This window comes from Tupaia chinensis, unplaced genomic scaffold (assembly GCF_000334495.1).
Source record: "Tupaia chinensis unplaced genomic scaffold, TupChi_1.0 Scaffold000231_1, whole genome shotgun sequence".
Lineage (NCBI taxonomy): Eukaryota > Metazoa > Chordata > Mammalia > Scandentia > Tupaiidae > Tupaia > Tupaia belangeri.
In genome coordinates, this window is record NW_006159706.1 from 2603703 (window position 1) to 2611601 (window position 7899).

A 7899-nucleotide genomic window follows, 5' to 3' on the forward strand; every position below is an offset into this window, starting at 1 on the left:
CGTGGCTCTGGACCCCCCGTCCCGTAAGCTGGACTGGCAGCCCCTTGAGGATGGCACCAACAACCACGGTGAGAAGGAGTCCCCGGAGACATCCTGCTGTGACCCAGGCCTGCAGTCTCCGGGGCAGGGGAGCTGCCGAATGTGGAAAGGTGGTGGCAACACATGAAGGGGACACAGACACTTAATCTCGTTTAACCTAGGCCCCCATGGCGCCGACTGGGCCAGCTCTGCCTGAAGTGCTTCAGAAACACTGGCAGCGATGCAGTAACCCTCTTCTCAGCCCAGGAGGCAGGACCTGGTGTCCTCATTTCACCAAGAAGGGCACTGTGGGACCAGCAGATGGCATAATGGTTATGTGGCTGGACTCCCATGTAGCTGACCGCAGTTCGCATCCCAGACCCGGTGGCTTAAACTCACACCGGGCGCGTGTGCGTGCATGCCCAAGATCCTGAGAGGAGAATGGAGGAGAAGGAATTGTGGCGTGGCCATTCCCCCTGGGGGGTGATTTCTCGCTTTCTGTCTCTCTGTCACTCTGGTGAGCACACACACCCTATAGCAAAACTTTCTAAATAAACAAATAAAGATAAGGGCACTAAGCTCCAGGGAGGTGAGGTGACTCTCCCAAGGCCACGTATCCAGGAAGGCTCAGCTCGACTCAACGTTCAGCCCGGAAGGGCTGTTTGCCACAGTGGCAGACAGGTGTGCCTGGGTGAGCCACAGCTTCATCCTGATGTGTTTTTTTTTTTTATTTGCTATAGGGCATATGTGCTCACTGCAGAGATGGGAGTGGGGTGGGAGTGAGTGAGGAATCACCTCCTGGGGAAGGTCACATCAGAACCCCTTCCCCTCCATTCTCTGAGTTTTGAGCACACATGCACACGCGCCCAGCATGTTTTTTAAGCCACTGAGTCTGGAACTCGAAACCCACAGTCAGTAACGTGGGATCCAGCCACCTTAACCACCAAGTCACTGACTGGCCCTCCTTTTTTTTTTTTTTTTTTAAGTTTATTTATTTCTTCCCAGAGAAGTGATCGAGCAAGAGAGACAGAGATAACAGGAGTCAGAGAAAGAGAGACAACACTCCACCCGGGGCTCAGCGCTTCAGTTCAGCCCCACTCTGCCAGCCCAGACTGGGCCAGCACCTGACATGCTTGGGGAGGTCTCCTGACCCAAATTCGGAATCTTCCCCTGGGGGTTGGCCTCAGAGCATCGTGTTCTGTTGCCGAGCGATGGTGCAGCACCCCGTCTTCCCTGTCGATCCCAACTGGTGCCTGCCCAGCTGTCCAGTGGGGCTAGGGCACAGCGGAGCCCAGCCCTCAGCCCCAGGCTGTGGCAGGAAGCAGCTCCCTGGTCTTCCATTCCATAAACAAGACATTGTTGAGTCGCCCTTGGGGACAGGCCGTGGGCTGGGCTGTGGGACGAGCATGGAAACAGGGTGGTTTCTGCCCTCGCGAGCCTCGGTCCAGGGAAGAGGCAGATGTGAGCAAGAACAGCCCAGTGTGGCTGACCTGGGAAGAGCCACTTTACTGAGCACTTGCCTTGGGCCAGCGCCGTCAGAAGCATGTCGCCTAGCATCCCCTGGTCCTCACAGCCCCTCGAGATACCATCAGTCCCATTTTGTGGGTGAATAAACCAAGGCGCAGAAAGTTCCGTAATCTGTCTATGGTCACAGCAAGCAGGTGGCAAGTTCAGGACTCACTGCCAGGAGAGCTGCTAGGACTCTTGAGTGTAGGGTTCTAGGTGACGCACCTCAGAGGGCTTCCCAGAGGAGATGACGCCACCCCCACCCCCAGCTGTACAGAGAGACTGGTCCAGTAGAGAGTGTGTGTGTGGGTTCCAACAAGGAGAGCTGCCTACGAGGGCCAGCGGGGTGAACAACCTGGCGTCTGGAGAGCTGCAGGGGGCCATGAGGCCGGGTTGTAGCTCACCTACCGCTTCCCCAGAGGGCGGCCCCTGCTTGCCATGCTCAGAGGTCCTGTCTGGGCTGGGCTCAAAAGGCAGGACAAGACCTAGGGCAGGACCCAGAAGTCTCCGGCCCGTGGCACAGTGCTGGTGCCGCAGTGCCGTCGTGGTGGGCAGAGGGAAGTGGGGAGGAGCAGGCCCTGCAGCAAGTGCACACAGACTGCCTGAGTTCAACTCCCGCCTTGTCCTTTGCTGGCTCTGTGACCTTGAGCAGTCAACCTTTCCTCTTTCAGAGCCTCAGTAGCCCCAGCTATAAAGTAGGGGCAATACTACTGAGTGTTTTTTTTTTTTTAATTTTAATTTTAATAAATTCTTGGAGAGGCATTTGCTATAGGGCGTGTGTACTCGCCAGAGAGACAGAGAGAGACAGAAAGCGAGAAATCACCCCCAAGGGGGATGGCCACACCGCAATCCCTTCTCCTCCATTCTCCTCTGGGGATCTTGGGCATGTACACGCACCCGGCGTGAGTTTAAGCCACCGGGTCCGGGACTCAAACTGCTGTCGACTACATGGGAGTCCAGCGACATAGCCATTATGCCAACTGCTGGCCCCTGAGTGGGTCCTTATGAGGACTCAACATCTTAATAGATGCCAGGGCTGGATCAGGGCCTGAGTCAGCACTGGGAGCCCGGGCGGTGATTGGCATTGAGGCAGTGCTTGCCTAGCAAGTTCTCGGCTCTCTCCTCGGGTGAGGGGAGCCAGTGGTGGTTGTAGGGGCTAGCATCCCTGCCTGCTGATAGCCCAGGATCAGACCTCAGGAGCTTTTGCAGGGTCGGGGCTGAGCCTGCGGGGGAGGGGTGGGAACCCAGAGCAGTGGTGACTAAGATGAGAACCCGAGGAGCATTTGCGGGGAGCCTCCCCCAGGGAACTGGGTTCTTTCATTCTGGCTCCGGCGGTGACTCATGCGGGGGCAGGTGCAGAAGGTACCAGGACACTGGGGTGACACACGTCCCTCCCGAGAAGTTGGCGGTTTAGTGGGCTATGGAGGGCGGCGTCCCCTAGATTCTGGGGGAGGGGACAGACCCAGTGCCTGGGAGGCTTGGAGTCAGAAGGACCCGGGTTTGAACTCCAGCACTGTTACTTGGTAGCGGTGTGTACTTGGCCAAGTAACTGCCTCGCTAGGTGCCTCAGTTTCGCCATTTGTAACAGCAGGCTAATCTACATCCGCACCCCTGCTAAGTCCAGGTCCCGGCAGTAAACGCACTCTCTCATGCTTTATTGGACTTGGGGACACTCCGCCTCAAAGGCCTGAGCGGCTCCCATTGCCTGCACAAAAAAAGCGCAGCTCTCTTTTGTTAGGGTGAGAAGGGGTGAGGAAGAAAGGAGGAGGAAATACGATTGCGAATAGCTGCTCTGGGGCCTCCAGCTCCTTTCAGCCTCACACAAACCTATTTTACAGCTGAGAAAACCCAGCTTCATGCAGGTGCCCAAGTCACCCAGGGCCACACAGGTGGCAGAGCTGGGCTTCCAACCCCATCTGTCCTTCCCCCTGCAGGGTCTGCCTCTGCACTGCCTCAGCCTCCCAGTCCGTCCGTGGGAAGCAGGAGTTTCTCATGGAGAAGAAAAGGAAAGGGAGGGAGAGGAAACACGAGCTGCGCTAGGGTCGCACTCCTCCCGAGCAGCAGCACGTGGCCACAAAGTCTGCCCACTCATCGAATCAAATCGGGACCCTGGGGACAGCAAGGGTAAGTCACAAAGGCACCTTACCTGGCTCTTGGCGTCATTCCATGTCTCCTAACTTCCATGTATGTTACATGGAAGTATTTTTGTATATGTGGAAGTTTTTGTAAACAAAGGGTCAGGCGTGGTGAAGTGGTAAAAGTCGGCCCTGCGCGGTTGGCCCCGATGGGAAGGTTCTGGCCTGCACTTGGGTCTGACCTCCCTGTGCTCTGTCAGGCATGCACATGCCTCTGCCTGGGGGCTGGCCAAGGCCAGGGGGCAGCGCAGTGCCAAGACCCTGTTGGGGTTATGTCTCTTTGTTTCTCTGTCTGCCTGTCTCTCTTGCTCATGGAATAAATAAACAAATAAATAATAAAGTTTGTGACGGCATCAGGTCTTGATGATTTCAAAGTTAGCTAATCTTCAGAGAGTTTAGAGTGATAAAATTAAGGTAATTCTAATGTTACTTAAATTAATCTAGGTCATAGGAAAAGATGAACACTCTCTAACTTATTATTTTTTTAAATAATTATTTATGGGGTTGGTAGGTGGTGTGGTGGTTAAGGGTGCTGGACTCCCATATGGCTGACCATGGCTTGAGGCTCGAGTTCTGGGCCTTTCTCACGCTCTCTCTCTCCCTCTCTGGTCGAATGAAAATAAGTAAGTAAAGTTAAATAAAATAATTCTTAAAAAAATGATTAATTATTTTATTTGATTTAATATTCTTTTTTAAATTTGACCAGAGGGAGACAGAGAAAAGGAAAGTGAGAAAAAAAGCTGCCAGGTCTAGGATTTGAACCATATGAGAGTCTAGCACCTTAACCACCACATCACTTGCCGGCCCCCTCTCTAATTTATTTATTTCATGAACACCCGTCAGCTTTACTGGTTTTTCGCCAGTTGCTTCCCCCAAGTGGGGGGTGCAACGTTCCTGGAGGTACTGCAAGACCAGGTCGATGCGTGGAGGGGACCGAGCAAGCTCCTGTTCCATCTCCCTGCTCCAAAAACCCACTTAATATACTGTCCTCGGATAGAGGACGTATCCGATATTAACCTGATAAGAACAGATACTGCACTTGATCCTACCCAAAAAGCCGAGAAGTGGTTCTAATTTATTTTATGAAGCAGCATGACCTTAAAATAAAAATCTGGTAAATGGAATAAACCAACCAACAAATGACAACAAGAACAACAACAACAAAATAAAGACAAACCAGGAAGAGGAAACCAAAGACCATTCTCTCTGTGATTTCAATGTACACATTCTAAATTAAATGTTAAAAAATACAATACAATTGTATATTGAGCCAGCCCCATGGCCTCGTGGTTAAGAAAGCTAGATCCCACCTGGCCGACCACACAGGTTTGACTCTTAGCCCTGGCTGCTTAAGAAACACACCGGACACGTGTGTGTGCCCCAGATCTTGACAAGATGGAGAAACGAAGGAGAAGCGATTGTGGTGTGACCATGCCCCCATTGAGGGGGATGCTTTCTCCTTCTCCCTCTTTCTCTGTCTCCCTGGTGAGTGCACACACCCTCTGGCAAATTAAGGAGACTTGGAGCTCAAGGCTGGACTGGGCAACATAGTGAGAGCCTGTCTGAAAAGAGCTGCTTGTGGTAGCCTTTGATCCCGGCAGGAGGCCAGGAGGAGGTGAGCGGAGAGCAGAAAAGGGTTGAGAGGAAATCGCTGTTAGCTTTGGTCACCTGCGGAGGAGAGGCAGAGGGCAGAAAGAAGCCAAAAGGATGCAAGGCTGCTGTGCCCCACAAGCTCCTGCGTTATGGCCCACTGGTACCTCTCTGTGGGGGCCTGTGTATCTATTCTCATAAAGAAATACTTGAGGGGCCGGCAGGTGGTGTGGTGGTTAAGGTGTTGGACTCCCACATGGCTGACCGTGGTCCGAGTCCTGGACCTGGCAGCTTGCTTGTTCATGTTCCCTCTCTCTCTGGTTAAATTAAAAAAGAGTAGTAATAAATAGAATTAAATAATTCTTTAAAAAAAGAGAAAGAAATACTTGAAGGGTGGTCAGCAAGCTAGCTGGCGGCTATTTCAGGGTAGTGGGATTCCAAGTGACTCTGACCTTCTTTCTTATGTTTTATATTAATTCTTTTTTTTTTTTTTATTTTTGGAGAGATTTTCACTGTAGGGCGCGTGCGCTCGCCAGACAGACAGAGAGAGACATAGAGACAGAAAGCGAGAAATCACCCCCCAGGGGGGATGGTCACGCCGCAATCCCTTCTCCTCCATTCTCCTCTCGGGATCTTGGGCACGCACGCACACGCGCCCGGCGTGAGATTTAAGCCACTGGGTCCGGGACGCGAACCGCGGTCGACTACGTGGGAGTCCAGCGACATAGCCATTACGCTAACTGCTGGTTCCCTTAATTCTTTACACTGCATACAGATCGCTGATATAATCAGAGAAGTCAATTAAATGGAAAAGAAGAGGAGGAGGTCCTGAAGAGCCCGAAGGCAGGTTTCTTAGACTTGTGAGTCCTCTGGCCCCAGGGTCAGTCTATAATTGCTGGAGGCCAGAGAAGGAGGACTTGGCCTTGCAGTTTAGCGCTTTAATGTTCCCCAAGGGCAGCCTTGTACTCAAGGACTTTGGGAGCCTGTCCATCACAGGCTGCTGGAGTTCCTCACCCCAGGTTGCAGGCTCCACCCACTGCGAAAATCACCTGGGAGGCTGGGCTTTTTCACAGCAGTGAAACATGATGCTTGGAAAGCTGCCTCATGGGGAGGGTTCTGGGTCTGTGTCCAGAGGCCTCCCTGAGTACACCGGGCACATGCGTACTGCCTGTGATCTGGGGCTGGCTGACGTTGGGAGGGAAAGTGGCATTGGGACCCTGTCGGGGTCCCGCTCTCTCTTTGGCTCTTCAAAATAATAATAATAAGCTTAAAACAAAACAAAACAAAACACCTGGGAGAATCTTTGGTCAGACCCCAGTGCGGAGGGACCGATTTAATCGGTCTCAGTGGTGAATTGGCTTCTGTGTGGTGATTATAACTTGTAAGTGATTATGTGTTTTTATTTTCCTAGAGCTTTTGGGAACCAGGCATCTAGGCTTATTGGGAACGATTAGCTGTGGGCGTGAGGGCAGCTTCTGACTTCCCCTTCAATGATGATCCTCTCCAGGCGCAGACACTGGTGGCGTTTGGATGCTTGGCTGTGAGCCATTGTTTATGTCATTCACTTGGCCAAACTTCTAAAGGAAAAAGTTTTTTAAAGTTATCTACTTTTTTTTTTTTTTTTTTAATCACATCATGTCATAGTTTGCTTGAAACCTTTAAGGGCTTCCTCACACTCAGGAGAGAATCCAAAGTTCTTAACCTGACCCAGAGGAGCTGACAAAATGAGTCCCAACCTCATCTGTTTGTGGTGGCCTCTGGCTCACTCACTCATCCTGCAGCTCTATGAGCCCCTCACCTAGATTGCCAAGCTTTTACTATTTTTAAAAATAATTATTTTATTTAACTTTATTTATTTATTTTAAATTGACCAGAGAGTGACAGAGTGGGGGGGAGAGTGAGAAAGCAAGCCACCAGGTCTGGGACTCGAACCACAGTTGGCCATGTGGGAGTCCAGTTCCCTTAACCACCATGTCACCTACAGGTCCCCCCTAAGCTTTTATTTTAAAATGTTCAGGCACAGAAGAGTGCAAAATATGCCACTGCTGAGATTTAATAATTACCAATTTGTCACATTTGCTCTCTCAGAGTGTATTTTGTTGAAGACTTTTTTTTTTTTTTTTTAGAAAGATTTTTGCTATAGTGTATGTGTGTTCTCATACCAGAGACAGAGAGACAGAAAGTGAGAAATCACCCCCTGGGGTATGACCAAATCACAGTCCCTTCTTTTTCATTTTTCTCTTGGGATTTTGGGCACACACACGTGCCCACGTGAGTTTTAAGTTGCTGGGTCTGGGATTCAAACCACAGCCAACTATGTGGGAGTCCAGCGATGTAACCATTATGCCATCTGCTGGTCCCTACTGAAAACATTTTTTAAAAAGAATTACTTATTTATTTATTTACTGGAGAGGTTTTTGCTATAGGGCGCATGTGCTCACCAGAAAGAGAGAGACAGAGAGACAGAAAGTGAGAAATCATCTCCAAGGGGGATAGCCACACCACAATCCCTTCTCTTCCCATTCTCCTCTCGGGATCTTGGGCACACACACACAGCATGAGTTTAAGCCACTGGGTCCGGGACTCGAACCGCAGTCGACTACATAGGAGTCCAGTGACATAGCCATTACGGCAACTGCTAATCCCTCTG

At 51.1% G+C, this 7899-nt stretch overlaps 1 non-coding gene across 1 annotated transcript; it reads right to left on the minus strand.

The window, feature by feature from the left end:
- Window positions 1-4537: 4537 nt before the first annotated feature.
- LOC114007774 (U2 spliceosomal RNA) lies at window positions 4538-4728 on the minus strand. The gene has a single exon (XR_003549358.1). It is a non-coding gene; the product is annotated as a U2 spliceosomal RNA (small nuclear RNA).
- Between the last annotated feature and the right edge of the window lie 3171 nt (window positions 4729-7899).